General features: G+C 44.9%; 1 pseudogene; it reads left to right on the top strand.

The window, feature by feature from the left end:
* The first annotated feature begins 1,459 nt into the window (after positions 1-1,459).
* On the top strand, positions 1,460-2,843 carry LOC102905635 (SHC-transforming protein 1 pseudogene; annotated as a pseudogene).
* Positions 2,844-18,284: the final 15,441 nt, after the last annotated feature.

The following is an 18,284-nucleotide window of genomic DNA, read 5'->3' as shown; positions in this document are numbered from 1 at the left end:
GGGTCTGAGCAGCTGCAGGACTGGGGTGAGAGAGATTTGTCCTGACCATGGGCCAGGCAGGACTGGAGAAAACTTCAGCTACATAAATACTCATCAAGAACTCCACCAGTAAGATTTTTTCTTAGTTTGCTGATGAAAAATAATTAGCAGAATTTTGAAGGAGGGTGAGTCTTTTTGTGACAGAGTCTCATGACATCCTGGCTGCCTCAAACCAGCAATGTAGACAAGACTGGCTTTGAAATTCTGGCCACGTACATGTGCACAGGTGTGCTCACATGTATGCATGCACACATACACACACATGCACACATACTTAGAGTATTGGGGTGACAGATGTATACTACTCTTCCAATTTGCATCTCTGTGGCTGTAATAAAACACTGACCAAAAGCAACTTAGGGGTGTAGTCAGAGTTTTCCTGTGCCAGCAGCCACTTCCCATATAGTCTTATTATTAATTATAAATGCTCAGCCAATAGCTCAGGCTTGTTACTAGCCAACTCTTACATTTATGTCAACCCATATTTCTTATCTATGCCTTGCCATGTGCCTTGGTACCTTTTCTCAGTATGGCATCCCATCTTGCTTCTCTCTGCATCTGCTGGTGACTCCCCATCTCTGCCCTTCTTCCCACCATTCTCAATTTGGCTCTCCTGCATAACTTTATCCTGTTCAACTATTGGCCAGTCAGCTTCTTTATTAAACCAATCACAGTGTACTTTACACAGTGTACAGAAGGATTATTCCTGAAAGGGTTTCTTTGGCTTACGATTATACCTTGTTATGATCCATTATCACAGGACATCAGAGCAGGCGCTCGAGGTGGGAACCTAGAGGCAAGAACTGAAGAAGAGACCACAGGAGAATGCTGCTTACTGGCTTGCTCCACTGCTCTTATACAGCCCAGGACCACCTGCCCAGGGGTGGCACCACCCACAGTGTGCTGGGTCCTCCCACATCTACCATCAATCAAGGCAATGCCCACAGGCCAATCTTATGGAGCCAATTCCTCAATTAAGGCCCCCTCTTCCCACATGTCCCTAGTCTGTGTCAAGTTGGCAAAAACTAATCAGCACAGCCACCACAGTCCGCACTAATGACACTTTTTAAAGGAAAGATTATTACTGTAATAAACTGTAAATTACAATAAACTGTAAGTTTATTGATTTAGAAATGGAGCCATGTTGTTTTGCAAATGGACTTTTGCCATGCATCTTTTATTTGGTAGACTCAATATAGTAGACAGTCTTTATAGACAAATTAAAAAACAAAACCTAGTTTGTACTAAAATGTATCTGGGTTGTGATATCCACTGCAGATGGAACAGTAATAAAGTGTCTGGGGAGGCCCAGGCCAGGGAGCAAGGTAGATCGGTGACTTAAGCTGACAGTTGCGCAATCAGGAACCAGATCAGCCCCCCGGTGAGGAGCGGACGCCACGTAAACCTGGGTGAGAACAAGCTGAGTGGAGGTCGCAGGCCCAGGACCAGGATGGAAGGGGGCCAGACGGGAGGGGAGAAGCTGACCAGACGCGGGAGCTGTGCCAACAAGCCTACATGAAGCTGGCCGCATGTCGAAGACAAATTCATGGGACTCAGAGTTTCCTTCTTGCTTCGGTACACGGGTTGTGTGGAGTACTGTCACCAATGCGAGCCCTTGACTTCAATCCCTGGTCTCGGGTCACCGGGGAAGCCATCAGTTTAGTGTGTGAAGCTGTGCCTGGTGCCAATGGTGCGGCAAGGAAGAGAAAGCCCTGTAGCTGCCCACTCAGCTCCCCTCTGGGGAGGAGCGACCTGAGGTTTGCTGGAGTGCCGATGGCTCTCCCTGTGTCCACCAGCAGCCTCAACCTCACAGCAGCAGACTGCAAACAGGTCATTGCCAACCATCACACACAATCTGTCTCATTCGCGTCTGACTGGGATACAGACACAGCTGAGTATGTTGCCTATGTTGCCAAAGACGGTGTGAATCAGAGCGCCTGTGGCATCCTGGAGTGTCCTGAAGAGCTTGCTCAGGACGTCATCAGCACCATAGGTCAGACCTCTGAGTTGCACATCAAACAATATCTCAGGAATCCACCCAAGCTGGTCAGCCCCCATGACAGAATGGCTGGCTTTGGTGGCTCAGCTTGGGATGAAGAGGAAGAAGAGGCACTTGACTATCAGTATTACAATGACTTCTCAGGGAAGGACCCGCCTCTTGATGGGTGGTAGACATGCGGCATCAGGAAGGGACTGCTTGAGCCACTCTGCCCACTGCCCAGATGCCCAGCCACTGGGGAGCCACACTGCCTATAGGGCAGCATGCTGCAGGAGACCCTGAAGTCCATAAACACATGCTGCCTCCACCACCCTGCCCTGGAAGAGAGCTCTTCCATGACCTCCTCTGCCAACATCCAGAATCTAGACAAGCCCCGCCCCAATCCTTCCGTTAATGGCAGTGCACCCCAGACTTCTGACATGAAGCCCTTTGAAGATGTCCTTTGGATGCCTCCAGCTTCCCAGTCCATGCCCATAGCTGGGTGGCTCCAAGGGGAGTCCCGGTTCCAGGGAAAGCTGAGCAGGGGGGAGGCTGAGACACAGCAGCAGCTCAGCAGTGACTTCTTGGTGTGAGAGCGAGCGCAGCCACAGCTGGCCAGTACGGGCTCACTGACTGCGGAGTGGGCAGCCCAAGCTCCTGCTTCTGCTGGCCCCTGAAGGTGTGGTTTAGACAAAGGATCGCTGCTGTGAGTTTCAGTCACATCAGCTGCCACAGGGTCAATCACTTGCCCATCAGCTCTGCAGGCAGCAAATTGTATCTATAGCCACCCATGGATGGGAAAGTGATTCCTCCCAGCCCTTCCTGAAGGCTGCCCTTCATCCCCTTCTACTGTGTTCTCGAACTCATGGGACCTCTGTTCTGTGGGTCAGGTCTTGGGTGGGAAGTGCCTACCTGGGAAAGAAGGTTTTAGTTAGGAGCCTGTGGTAGTATCCTGCTTCTGCCCAAACCTCACCAAAGTACTAATTACAGAGTGGTCCCCTGCCTTGGCCTTGCCTGAGCCAACCTGATGCCTTTTCCCCCAAAGGGTGAGTTCTCATAATGGAAAATGCCCTGTGGTGATAGGTGCAGTGGAGCAATCACGCTTTGGGGGAAGGGAAATAATCAAACCTCTAGTTTATCCTGGTCTTCAGGGGATCCCAGATCCTCTTTAACATACCCTACTCCTTATGCATCCCCGCAAAACTTTGTGCCTTTGACTGTCTCCTAGGTCTGTAGAGTTCTCAGGCCGTTCATGGATAGGGTTGCCGCCACCTTGGCTCCTGGAACCCTGTCACGCTCAGCACCCCTTCCTGTGCTTGGGAAGAAATGGGCAGGAGTGGCAGCTATCTCCTCTGTCTTTTGGTTGTGCAGCCCTTAAGAGACTGCCGCAAGCCGGACTTGGTGGCTTTTTTATCCCAGCACTCAGGAGGCAGAGACAAGAGGATTTGTGAGGCCACCCTGGTCTATAAGAGTCAATTCCAGAACAGTCAGGGCTATGTAGAGAGACCCTGTCTCTAAAAAACAAAACAAGAGAGACAGAGAGACACCAGTCCTGATGGCGGGGGGGGGGGGGGGGGGGGGGGGGGGCGGCGCGCAGGGGGGGCAGGAGGGAGGGGCAGGATCGGACGCCTGCCTTGCTCAGTGGCTTCTGGCCTTGGTCCCTTTCTATCAAGGGTCTGTATATTTCTTAAGCCCGCCCCTCCCCCTCCCGTGTTTGCGTGTGTGTTACAGTCTACAGCCAAAGCATGGCCCTTCTTCCTGCATCCCCATCCAGGCTCCCTCTCTGGGATGGGTGTGTGACTGAGTTGGGCCTCCAGTATGTGTACAGTTGACCTCAGGGTGGGCTTTGTGGAGGCTGAGACTGAAGCTGTAGACAACCCCCGATACCGTCTGTAGGTCTGAAAATGCACTCTTCTTTTCTTCCTTTACACGCATAGAGTTTAGGGCTGTGAATTTACTTTCCTGATTTTGCTTTACTTTTGAGCACAAAATGTTAATAGTTAATCGTTAATAGTTATACACCACCTTGCTGACCTTTCTAAACTTTAAAAAAAAAAAAAAAAAAAAAACTGTTGGGAGTTTACTCTCTCTAGCCTAAAAGGAACTAGGACCGGATGTAGTGGGTAGTCATTCCAGCTTGGATCTGGAAGCTCCAACCCCCATTGAGACTCTGGCAACTGTCACGCCTACGAGGCGGGGCGAGGGGAGGTGCTGGAAACCTGAGAGCTGGATGGGCAAGCGCTCGCTCGGGGCGCGCTCTCTGCGCCTGGACCCTGGATGGTGGAGATTGATTGTGCAGAGCTCCAGAGAACACCGCTGGATTGCTAGACGCCTTCCCCAGACCCCCGCGACCTATCCATTCTTTCATTTGTAAGTCATCCACTAAATAAATCTTCCTTTTAACTACGTGGAGTGGCCTTTATAATTTTCCCCAATATCTGGCGCCCACGTGGGTCAAATTCCAAAGGTCTGGGCGGCTCCTGCCCTCAGCCTGTTCCCCGGCTGGCGGGTACCTAAACCCGCCTACAAAGTTCCATATAACCAGTCCATTCCCGAAAAGGGGAGCAGCTAGTCCGGTCTCAGCACCTCCCCTCGCCCCGCCTCGTGTGAGACAGAAGGAAACCAATAAAAGGGACCATTGTCTTCTAATTCTAATTCTCTCCATGCTTACTCTTGATTTCTCAAAATCCTTTCTTACATGCTATGTCCTCTTTAAATCCAAACCTCCCATTTTTGATAACAAATAAGTTTTCCCAATAGCAATCTCAGAAGTCACAAGAAGGAAGATGGGGCCCCAACAACAACAACTCTACCCAATCCATAATGATGCCATGGTAATCATCATCATACTACACTTCTTGCCAGAATTTCAGACAATCTTACCCATTACTCTAAAACTTGCTGCAGAACCTACAGTTAGTCTAACTGAGATTTAACTATCTGAGCTTTCTCACAGTACCCAACAGAGATAACATCACCCCCTAAACGGCAGGAACCAATTCTAAGAAAACGACGCCCCTTCTCCCTTAGGTTTCATAATTCTCAGGGTTATGGATGACGGTTGTAGGGTTGGGGGTGGAAGAAAATATTAACTCAGTATTGTAAAAAAAAAAAAAAAAAAGGGGGGGGGCGGAAGAAATGGAACGGATAGGTATAAGATATGATGGTAAATCATTGTATATACTAGTAAACAAACTTGGTAAAATAGCAACCTTAGACAATTTGCACTGTAATTTGTACTGTTACAGATTCTTATATGTTGATACAAATGTAAACTATTTTTATACTCCTGTTTAAGATAATTTGTATATTGATACAAATACAGAACTATATTTGTTATAATGTACATATATTTCTACTCTTATTTGAAACATTTTTATATTGATACAAATGTAAATTTATATCTGTCATACTTTATATATGTTCTACTTCTGTTAGGATATTTGGTATATTGATATATATTTAAGATTATTGTCATATTGCATATCGTACTATATATTCCTACCTCTGTTATAAATATCTTGTGTATTGTCACAATTTTGAAGTCATCGTTCTTCACCATACATTTGCTTATAGACTGTTTACCTTATTTATGTGAAGCCTTAGTCCTTAGGTTATTTCGGTAGATAAGATTTATAGATTTATAGTCGCCTATGCCTGTCATCTCTATAGTTACGTTAGTTAGGTTATCCAGATTTACAGATACATAGGTCAGATGGACAGGTAATCTTCAAACACTTCATAGACCTAGAGAATATGGCATTTAAATAACTTACAATTCTGTTGACGTGAGGCACAATTGCTCCTGGCTGCACCAATTGATCCCGAGAGAATGTTGGGCTTCTAAGACATTTCCATTTGGAAGTTTGTCTTTTTGGCACAAAATGGCCTACGGGGCAAAGAACTGCCCTTGCCTTGATGGCTGACAGTACAAATGCAATGCTGTCCTTTCTGGACAAGCGGGACACAAGGAAAGCGACCACTGTACTCTGCCAAGACAGGGTAAGATGGTCTTTCAGAAATCCTGCTTCTGAAAATGGTCTGTCAGATACTCTAGGCCTGTAGCCAATTTGAATGCACCAACAATGCTGAGAAACATTAGGTGACTGTCCAGGCTGCCAGCTGTCTTGGTCTACTCTTGCAAGACTCCCGAAGTTGCTTGCATCCGTCTACCATTTCTCAAGTACCATTATGTTCCTTCTCAGGTCTTTGATGGGATTGAAGACTAGCAGTTATAGTTACAACTTAGTATATATAATATCTTAGATAGAACATATTAAGTATTAGATTCAGGTTCTTTAGGATAGGACACCTTTGAATGATCTTTATAACATGCCGTTTACCTATGCTCTATACTTCTCTGGATTTTAGAATGTGTTTCTTGCTTGATATTGTTTGCATTGGTTGTAGTTACATCTTATCTAGGTCATTATCCCTCATTATTTCTGGACAATATTTGATAACCATTCCTTTGTATATAGTCTTGTATTAGTTTAGAACCTTCTTATTTAGACAAAAAGGGGGAGATGTAGTGGGTAGTCATTCCAGCTTGGATCTGGAAGCTCCAACCCCCATTGAGACTCTGGCAACTGTCACGCCTACGAGGCGGGGCGAGGGGAGGTGCTGGAAACCTGAGAGCTGGATGGGCAAGCGCTCGCTCGGGGCGCGCTCTCTGCGCCTGGACCCTGGATGGTGGAGATTGATTGTGCAGAGCTCCAGAGAACACCGCTGGATTGCTAGACGCCTTCCCCAGACCCCCGCGACCTATCCATTCTTTCATTTGTAAGTCATCCACTAAATAAATCTTCCTTTTAACTACGTGGAGTGGCCTTTATAATTTTCCCCAATAACCGGATTTTTTTTTCTTCTTCTTCTTCTTCCCTAAGAGACCTGAGCAGAAGTTTGGTTAAACAATGTTGTGGGGGTGTGATGCGAAAGTTTACTTCAGATCCTACCTTCTACCTACCACTTGCAGGCCGATGCAGTCAGGACAGAAACCTTGCAAGCTCAAACTGTAGCCTTGTGAACAAGGGGAGGTCAACTGGCTTTCTCTCTTGGCCATTGCCTGTTTTAGGTATGGATGTCTTATTCCAAAGGGTAATAAATTCACTAAAGTCTGTATTTCTTCAAAATTAAAATTAGTCTGTATTAAATGTATCTGGGTTGTGATATCCACGCCAGGGGGAACAGAGCAGCAGTAACAAGATCTACTCTCCATTAGCAAGGGCCAACAGGACGAAATACACGAAGTAACAGTTTTCAAGACGGTAAATAATAAAGGAGACACTAATCCCTAAGAGTTGAGCAATAAATAAGCTGAATCATGCAATTACCCCACCCAAGAGTCGTTGCTTCAATAAACTATGCAGGCCCAAGTATAGCAAGGGTGAATTCGTGTGGAACACAGATGACACCTTGAGGTGGGAGAAAGAAGTGAATCAAGGGTAGACTTACATCCAGCGAGGCAACTCCACGTGTCAAATAAAAGGTATGATGTGATACAAAGACCAGGAGGGGTAGACTGGGATGAGAATTTAGTGTAAGGTCTCACCCTGTGCAGCAAGAGATAAAGTAAGCCTCCAAGAGCTGTGAGACATGAAAGATGTACGCTGCAGGCAGACACTGGGCAAAGCAGCCCGCCACAGCCATGCCATAAAGGAGAGAAAATAGAAGCATAAAAATTGTAATTATCTAAAAACATCGGAAAAAGATGAACACGGAAACAGAAGAGGTGGGATAAACTGAAAAACAGAGCTATTATAAATCTAACTACATGATGATTATATTCAAAGTAATTGACTTGCATACCCCAAATAAAAAAAATAGATACTTTGTGACCAAATAAAAATATAATGAGCAGGGTACGAGAGATGCCTCAGTGAGTAAAAGTACTTGCTGCATTTAACACAGGACCAGACTTTCGTTGTTGTGCAGCTCATAACTACCTATAGGTGAGCTCCAGGGGATCTGACGCCTCTTCTGGCCTTTGCAGGCACCTTCATACATGTATACCTACTTACTTACATGTAAACACACACACACACACACACACACACACACACACACACACACACCATAAAAATAAATGTCAAAAATTTAACATTCAACTATCATACTACATGCAAGAAGCTCACTTTAAATATGGACACACAACAGGTTAACAGTAAAAGACTGGAGCTAGGGATGTTAAATGGGCATGCATGAGGTCCTGGATCAATCCTGAGCACTGAAAAGAAAAGGGAAAAGATCTTCAGAAGACAATAAACCACATTAAAACTAATCTAGTTTCTATTAGTTAAGACTAATAGAAAATGGGATTGGCTATAATAGCAGAGAAAATAAACTTCAAAGCAAAGAATATTACTAAGATGAAGGACTTCATTTTATAATCATCAAGGGCTCAATTAACCATAATACAACAATATTAGTGGATATATACATGTATATATATATAGATATATATAGATATATCAGTGGATATATATGTGTGTATTTATATATATATATGTTATAATTTGTATTATATATATATATATATATATATATATATATATAAAATGTTGAGAAAAGCAAGGGCTTTGAAATGTAGAATAATTGGGCTGGTTTTAAAATGTGTCTGGACAGCTTCTTTACATCACCCACTTTCCACTTGGAAGAGTGGGAAGCACAGATGTTCACAGCAGCTTTGTTTGTAGTAAGCATAAAATTGGAGGAAAGTTTCGGGAGTGACTGTCATGGTGACTTTGTGAGTGTACATTTGTCAAAGTTTATCAGCTTGAACATTAAACACATTTTACCTTGTAATTCAAAATAAAAAAAAACAACAATAATTTCAGAAGACAGTGAAGGCTCATAGAAGCTGCTGAGCTGTGTAATACTGTGTAAAGTAAAAAAACACTGAGAAAGGGAAAAGAGGAGGGAGGGGTGGGGGAGACAGACAGACAGACAGAGAGGGCGGACTGTTCTCATTGATAGCCACCACAAAGCTGGAGACGGCTCAGGGGGGTAACCTATTTACTGCACAAGCGTGAGGCCCTGATTTTGAATCTCCAACATCCACATAAGAGCTGGGCATGGTTGTACACACCTGTAACCCCAGTGCTGAGGGCTGAAAACCTGCAGGTCCCCAGAACTCGCTGGCTGGCCAGTCTAGCCAAAGTGGCCAGCTCTAGATTCAGTAAGAAGAGATCTTGTCTCAAAAGAGTAGGGTGGGAAGCAAAGAGGAAAAATATTCAGAGTCAACTTCTGGGATCCACACATACATGAAGGAAAGAAGTACCCGCACACACATGTGTGTGCATGCATACAACACATATATGCACACCAAAAAATGAAATCCAGTACAAATACAACAACCACATGGCTGCATGTAGTAACATAGCAGCTGCTGGTGAAAATCACTGATGTCAGCTGTAACATAGCAAGCCGGAATCAGTACCCTGCAACCATACACACACACACACACACACACACACACACACACACGCACGCACGCACGCACGCACGCACGCACACACGCATGCACACACACACATGCACACACTCATGCACACACACACACACACACACACACGCACGCACGCACGCACGCACACACACACACACACACACACACACGCATGCACACACTCATGCACACACACCGCACGCACGTACAGGGGAATGTGTGCTCACAGCAGAACATTGGTTTAGCTCTTGACGCTTCGATCAGAGTCATGTTTTCTGCCAGGTCAGAGGTTTAACTATGAGATTTGGTATATTGTCTCCAAAAGATCACACACACACCCAAAAATTGGATTTATTTAATAGTTTAAAAAAGTTGTGTGTTATTCTGTCTCTATGGATGAGAGAATTTAGGACAAGAAGTTAATACCTTAAAAGTGACAAAGCACTAAGGTGTGGGGGCACACACCCATGATCCCAGCACCTGGAATATGGAGGCAGGTTTCCAAATTCAAAGTCAGCCATGAGATCTTATCCTTAAAAAAAAAAAAAAAAAGTAACAAACCCAGCATTCGACACAATATGTGATCTACAAACTTTTAAAATGTAACTCAGCAAAATACATACAAACATCAGTTATTTCACATAAAATTCTATTGCTCCTTGGAAGTCAGTTTTGAATATGATTAATTCTAAAGGTACTGAGATCTCTCTTTAAAATTCTCTTTCAAAATTCTACACATCTTCAAAAGATTACAAATCTCAATTCTTCAAATATTATTATACTTCATTTCTGGAAAAGCCAAGAATCATTTTGAACAAATAGAGCTGAATTGAAATGGTAGTATCAACTAAAAATTATGGTAATGTCTACAAAATACAAATGGCTTCTCAAAAATATTGCGTGAGATGAGTATGACTAAGAAGTGTGTAGTCCCCACAGGAATCTTTAAAAAGTCTTTATGAGCTTAGGAAACACATTTTAGTGCTCCTTATTTTTATGGTTTGGATGGGAAATAACCCCACAGGCTGCTGTGTTTGAACACTTGGTTCCCGACTGTGAACACTGCTTCCAGAGACAGGGCTTAGTGGGAAGAATGAGTCACGAGGGGGTGGGGCTTAACCGGAGGTAGTGCGTCATGAGGGGTGGGCTTAGCCGGAGGTAGTGCGTCATGAGGGGTGGGCTTAGCTGGAGGAAGTGCGTCATGAGGGGTGGGCCTTGAGGTGCCATAGCCCTGCTCCCACTGGCCTCTCACTATCCGGTCCTGGTGAGGAAGCAGCCTGTGCACATGCCCCACAACTTGGTGTTACCCACCTTAATTGGCTGTATCTTCAAACTGTAAACCAAAATAAACCCCACTTTTCTTACATTGCTGCTGGCCATGTGTTTGGTCACAGTAACCAGGAAAGTAACTAACACACTTTTAAAAATCTTTTTCTGGGCCGGACAGATGGCTCGGGGGTGAAGAGCTCTGGCTGCTCTTCCAGCGGACCCATGCTCGGTTCCCAGTACCCATGTCAGGTGGTGGCTCACAATCACTTGTTAGCTCCAGCTCTAGGGACATGACACCCTCTTCTGGTCCCCACCGGTACACACACACACATTTACCCAGACACATAAACATTAATACGAATCATATTTAAATATTCCTTTGGTCTCTGTCTAGCTTAAGTCTCATGCAGCTCACCCTTCTATCTCTGGAATGTTACTGAGTTTGCTCGCCTTACCCTAGATCTCATTTGTGTTGTGCCCAGATCGTGACCCCCAGAGAGACCACCAAAGACGAGCATGCCGGAATGCAAAAGCAAGGTTTAATTCTGGATATCCAAAAGCAATACAAGCCTAGGCAGGGACTTCGTCCAATACATCCAACACAGTGGAGGCTGGAGGAAGTGCCCACCTGTCTGCAAGCTCAGTTTTTAAAGGGAAAAATCACAAGGTTACATCATTTAGGGGTGCTAGTACAGGTACAATTCTGATTGGCTCACTTCTAGGGACTTCTAGAAATTACTTCTAAGGGAGTGGTTGCCCGCCACCATTTCTCATTGGCTGCCCTCAGGTGGGGGCATTTCTGTGGTCAGTTACCCTGGAAACCAGGGAGAGGACATTCCATAGTCTGGCAGGCATTACCTCGTGACTATCTTGTGGCTCTGTACTTTTACACTTCCTGGTTTCTGGAATCTGAACTGACTGGTCTCAGTAACTTCTGGCCTGTTCCAGTAACTTATGGCCTGTAGCTAAAAGGAGCAGTCTTAGGCCTTTAGTTTTGGGGTGAGAGCATTTTGGTCTTATTTTGGTTCCACATTTCCCCCTTCTCATGTGCCTAATGGAACCCAATCATGGGTTTTGGACAGTTAGCTCCTAAGTATCCCTCTCTAATAATGGCCATGTATAGTTAGCCATCTTGTCTCTATGCCAGGGAGTTTTCTTTTGACCCAGCATTTCAACCTTTTCTGAACAGGGAACATGGGTGACGTTCTCTTCTGGAACTGCTTCAAGCTGGCATTGGGGCGCCGATATCAGGGGGCCCCAAAAGGCTGAAAAGCTAGTCAAAGACTGGGCAAGGGGGCATTTGTCAGAAGCATGTAGCTGCCTGACCCCATAGGGACAGACAGGGAAGAACCATGTTAGCTGGGCTGGTCCACGTCAGCTTTTAGCGAGTTTGGAGCTCACAGTCATCTGGAGCAGTGGAGTCAGCAACTGAAACCTGGAGGTGACTGCCAGCCAAATGGAAATCTGTTGAGACAAATTTAAACTAGGAACAGAGGTTAAAATTTATGAACTTATTTGGAACCCTTAGGTCCATACCCTTAGTAATGGGAAAATCAGTAGTCCCAAGACCAGGAGAGAGGAAAAATACCATCTTTAGGAATACTTATCTGGGGTCCTTTTGACCTCTGCGAAGTGGGTCTAGGTTTTTATGACTCTTTTGATTCTTTGAGGCCTACTTACAAAATGACATAAAAGTTTTAGATACATTAGTATTACCAATCTATACTGAAATCCATATTGTCAGTAAAACAGCAGAAGTAGACTCATGCCTTTGAGTCCCAACAACAACTACAGATTTGGGTTAAAAGCTTGTGCATTTTCCTTCTGTCCAGAAAGCCAGGTATAAATTGGACAGAGATTTTTGGCCTGGTGAGAGGCACTTTTAGGTTTACATTTATACATATTTAGATAACATCTAAAACAAATCCAAAATATTGAGCTTGTGACTGAACAGTAAGTAGTCATTGCTCTACCAGCTCATCAGGACTCCTAAATGTTAAGCTCTGAACCATAGAACAGGAGAGTAATCTGAAACTTATCTCATTTTGGACTCATATCTGAACCTTTATGACTTACTTAAACTTTTATATCTTAGAACATTTTCCTAAAAGTGAGCTAACAAGAAAGCTATAGCCTTGCATGAGGATCTGGTTGATGCTGCCATGTTGACAAAGTTAGAGCTAGCCTGGCCATCAGTACTGTCAGAGATCTGAGAAGGATAAACTATATCTGAGTGCAGACCAAGAAGCTTCCAATCCTATAAATTACAGGGACCAAACCTTACCCAGGTCTCCACAGCGTTGGAGGCACCAGTCAGAACAACATCAATCTTCTTCCACCATCAGGTCCATAAGGCAGAGTATTTTTCCTGTGGAATAGGGACATGGAAGACTGACCTTGATCACGCAAATGGGTGCAATCAATTCCAGTGTCCTACTGCTTGTCCACAGTCTGGGCTGGGTCCTGGCGGCAGGCGTTGCATTGGGGCATCTTGCCCTGTGGTCATATTTCAGGCAGAGACGTTGTGGTGCCTCATATGTAATCTTCTTTGGAGACCTTGGGTCACTGCTAGGATCTGGAAGCCTGTCTGATATAGTAAGCTTTTAGATCAACATTTAAATGCCATATTCTGCAGATCTCTGAAGTATGAGGGCTGTCCAGGCACATCTGAATAGACAAACTTTGTTTCTAATTGCTTGTTTCAAGCTCAACCCTGAAAACATATGCAAGAGACTGAGTAAATGAGTAAACTTACATCAGTACTTACTTACCCTGACTACAATTAAAAAACTTGATTACTTATGACTATTTATGTTCTCTAACAGTCTACAAAAGTAGCCTAAAAACAATGCTTTTAAGTTGAAGCTCTTCTAGCATCAAATACAGGTTCAGTAAAGAAACCAAAACAGCCGGGCGGTGGTGGCGCACGCCTTTAATCCCAGCACTCGGGAGGCAGAGCCAGGCGGATCGCTGTGAGTTCGAGGCCAGCCTGGGCTACCAAGTGAGCTCCAGGAAAGGCGCAAAACTACGCAGAGAAACCCTGTCTCGAAAAACCAAAAAAAAAAAAAAAAAAAAGAAACCAAAACAAAATATCAATATACAACATTCTTAAGCCTGAATGTACCTTGGGTAAGAAGAAACATTTTTTTTAAGCCATTGTTTTTTAACTATAAAAACTGTTCTTAAAAGATTGAGATCTCTCAAATGTGTTCCACCACTGCAACTAGACTTTTTTTGGAACTCTAGTCCTGCCATACATTTGCAAACTTCAGCTGTTTCCTATGATTTCTTTATGTTGCAAAGTTTGGCTGCCAGAGCAAGGTATATTCCTGTGAATAAAAGCATTGATGTGCAGCTTTAATATTAATAAAATACCTTATTTATTAAACATATGTTGCCATCTATTTAAATTCTCTAGAAACTTGCTGTTGAACACTTGGTAAAGACATAAGTATTAGGTGTTAACCCGAGTAGATCTCTATAACCTTAGTAAAAGATGGCTGCCAGCCACATGGCTGCCCATGAGATCACCAGCCAAGATGGAGGGAGCCACGTGGTTGCTGTTTAAAGCTCGTTTTTCTAAACAATAATTACTTGCACACATACACACAGTTGGATCCAAGTTACACACATACATACATACAGTTAAAGCTTGCTTACATTTTCAAGTCACATACCTATCCACATACACACATAAGCAGTTTGCAGAATCATTAGCCATTCTTAAGATGAAAACCAACAAGAATTAACTTTCAAATTCAGTATTTGCAGGTATAAGAAACCATAACAAACAGTTTACATCACTTCCCCTCTGACCTTCTACGACCTTCCATGTACCCTCAGTCCGTTCCTTTGATCCCTCAGACATTTACTCCAGACAAATTGCACTTTTTCTTTTCCTTTAAAACAGAAACTCTTACCAGTCTTTCTTGTGATTTCCCTCAGTACTCTAGAGTATATTGTAAAGTTATAATATTTTAAACAAGAACAGAAATACATGCATATACCATAACAAGAATAACTCTCAATTTGCATCCGCACTGTACCACAGACAAGAAACTGTTGGTGACATTCCATTCTTGGAGCCAGACCATGATCAGGTTTTAGCCTCAGGGCAGGTCTTGGGAGCCCCACCCAACAGCATGAAAGAGGACGGGAAAAGCGGGGAAAGCATGCACCATGGAGACAAAAGATTGCTGTTAACCTCAGACCCTCAAGTACAGAGAACGGCAGACTGAAAGTGACTCCACGCCCTGGCTGGGCCCACAGACCTGTAGGCCACTCCTCAGCTGTGACCCTGGAGGGGCAGTTAGTTCTCCACCAGCCCCCACACTGAGCTCCTTGAGGCTCCTGCTGGCTCCTGCCAGCTCTGCCCCATGTCCACACAGGAGCCCAGCCAGAACCTGCCGGCCAAATCTGGGCCCCACAGTGCTCACAGCCCGCTCTAGCACAAAGCCATGCCTAGTTCCCATGCAGCCAAGCCTCTACTCCATAACTTTTTGAGCGAGCTGGGGCCCCGAACCCTCTGAATCTAGGCCCCGTGATGCTCACGGGCTGCCTAGCCTTCTCAGCAGCGCCCTGGGTCCCCGAAGTAGCAGCTGTGCAGCTGCTGCCTGCACTCATTGCAAGCTTTCTGCTGCCTGCTGCCTGTGCTCTGGTTAGAGAGAGCAAGGAAGCAATGTTAGGTTAGTCTGTGCCAGTTCAACCACCAAAGGGGTCTCCATCCCTTCGGCTGGCAATCGGCCCACAAGTCCCAATACACACACAAGCTCAGGCATAAAACATTCACACATGTGGCCACAGTTCTCACACATTTATACATTTATGAAGGTATAACAAATAACACGGACGAACAAAATAGGCAGACAGAAAGGAAGAACAAGGGCCCTACAGATGGTCCAGGCAGACGAGAGTCCGGAGAGGGAGCCTCGATAATGCCAAAGACCTACAGATGGGACAGGGACAATTCAACAGAGTCTCCCGATCCCCAGACGGATCCAAACAGACGGACCCCTCACGGGCATTCTAGCAGATGGACCCCTCTCGGGCGTCCTATGACGGGGGTACCTGTGGGGACCCCCGCATCCTGATGAGGGGTTGGAACGTCTTCCAACTCCTCCAGGTCACCTTACAGGCGCGTCCGCCAAGGTGAGCCTGTCAGATTCAACCGCCGGCTTCGGATAAGAAAATGAAAGTAAAACAAAGACAAGAAAATGGAGCGCTCTTACCGATCGGTGCAGATGGACCTCCGGAGCTCTTAGGGGTCCTGGCGGCGGGGGGTCTCTGGGGATCCCGGAGAGCCCCCAAATGTTGTGCCCAGATCGTGACCCCCAGAGAGACCACCAAAGACGAGCATGCCGGAATGCAAAAGCAAGGTTTAATTCTGGATATCCAAAAGCAATACAAGCCTAGGCAGGGACTTCGTCCAATACATCCAACACAGTGGAGGCTGGAGGAAGTGCCCACCTGTCTGCAAGCTCAGTTTTTAAAGGGAAAAATCACAAGGTTACATCATTTAGGGGTGCTAGTACAGGTACAATTCTGATTGGCTCACTTCTAGGGACTTCTAGAAATTACTTCTAAGGGAGTGGTTGCCCGCCACCATTTCTCATTGGCTGCCCTCAGGTGGGGGCATTTCTGTGGTCAGTTACCCTGGAAACCAGGGAGAGGACATTCCATAGTCTGGCAGGCATTACCTCGTGACTATCTTGTGGCTCTGTACTTTTACACTTCCTGGTTTCTGGAATCTGAACTGACTGGTCTCAGTAACTTCTGGCCTGTTCCAGTAACTTATGGCCTGTAGCTAAAAGGAGCAGTCTTAGGCCTTTAGTTTTGGGGTGAGAGCATTTTGGTCTTATTTTGGTTCCACATTTCCCCCTTCTCATGTGCCTAATGGAACCCAATCATGGGTTTTGGACAGTTAGCTCCTAAGTATCCCTCTCTAATAATGGCCATGTATAGTTAGCCATCTTGTCTCTATGCCAGGGAGTTTTCTTTTGACCCAGCATTTCAACCTTTTCTGAACAGGGAACATGGGTGACGTTCTCTTCTGGAACTGCTTCAAGCTGGCATTGGGGCGCCGATATCAGGGGGCCCCAAAAGGCTGAAAAGCTAGTCAAAGACTGGGCAAGGGGGCATTTGTCAGAAGCATGTAGCTGCCTGACCCCATAGGGACAGACAGGGAAGAACCATGTTAGCTGGGCTGGTCCACGTCAGCTTTTAGCGAGTTTGGAGCTCACAGTCATCTGGAGCAGTGGAGTCAGCAACTGAAACCTGGAGGTGACTGCCAGCCAAATGGAAATCTGTTGAGACAAATTTAAACTAGGAACAGAGGTTAAAATTTATGAACTTATTTGGAACCCTTAGGTCCATACCCTTAGTAATGGGAAAATCAGTAGTCCCAAGACCAGGAGAGAGGAAAAATACCATCTTTAGGAATACTTATCTGGGGTCCTTTTGACCTCTGCGAAGTGGGTCTAGGTTTTTATGACTCTTTTGATTCTTTGAGGCCTACTTACAAAATGACATAAAAGTTTTAGATACATTAGTATTACCAATCTATACTGAAATCCATATTGTCAGTAAAACAGCAGAAGTAGACTCATGCCTTTGAGTCCCAACAACAACTACAGATTTGGGTTAAAAGCTTGTGCATTTTCCTTCTGTCCAGAAAGCCAGGTATAAATTGGACAGAGATTTTTGGCCTGGTGAGAGGCACTTTTAGGTTTACATTTATACATATTTAGATAACATCTAAAACAAATCCAAAATATTGAGCTTGTGACTGAACAGTAAGTAGTCATTGCTCTACCAGCTCATCAGGACTCCTAAATGTTAAGCTCTGAACCATAGAACAGGAGAGTAATCTGAAACTTATCTCATTTTGGACTCATATCTGAACCTTTATGACTTACTTAAACTTTTATATCTTAGAACATTTTCCTAAAAGTGAGCTAACAAGAAAGCTATAGCCTTGCATGAGGATCTGGTTGATGCTGCCATGTTGACAAAGTTAGAGCTAGCCTGGCCATCAGTACTGTCAGAGATCTGAGAAGGATAAACTATATCTGAGTGCAGACCAAGAAGCTTCCAATCCTATAAATTACAGGGACCAAACCTTACCCAGGTCTCCACAGCGTTGGAGGCACCAGTCAGAACAACATCAATCTTCTTCCACCATCAGGTCCATAAGGCAGAGTATTTTTCCTGTGGAATAGGGACATGGAAGACTGACCTTGATCACGCAAATGGGTGCAATCAATTCCAGTGTCCTACTGCTTGTCCACAGTCTGGGCTGGGTCCTGGCGGCAGGCGTTGCATTGGGGCATCTTGCCCTGTGGTCATATTTCAGGCAGAGACGTTGTGGTGCCTCATATGTAATCTTCTTTGGAGACCTTGGGTCACTGCTAGGATCTGGAAGCCTGTCTGATATAGTAAGCTTTTAGATCAACATTTAAATGCCATATTCTGCAGATCTCTGAAGTATGAGGGCTGTCCAGGCACATCTGAATAGACAAACTTTGTTTCTAATTGCTTGTTTCAAGCTCAACC

This window comes from Peromyscus maniculatus, chromosome 5 (genome assembly GCF_049852395.1).
Source record: "Peromyscus maniculatus bairdii isolate BWxNUB_F1_BW_parent chromosome 5, HU_Pman_BW_mat_3.1, whole genome shotgun sequence".
NCBI classification, from domain to species: domain Eukaryota; kingdom Metazoa; phylum Chordata; class Mammalia; order Rodentia; family Cricetidae; genus Peromyscus; species Peromyscus maniculatus.
Note: the sequence above shows the minus strand (reverse complement) of the source record. Positions and strands in the feature narration are given on the sequence as shown.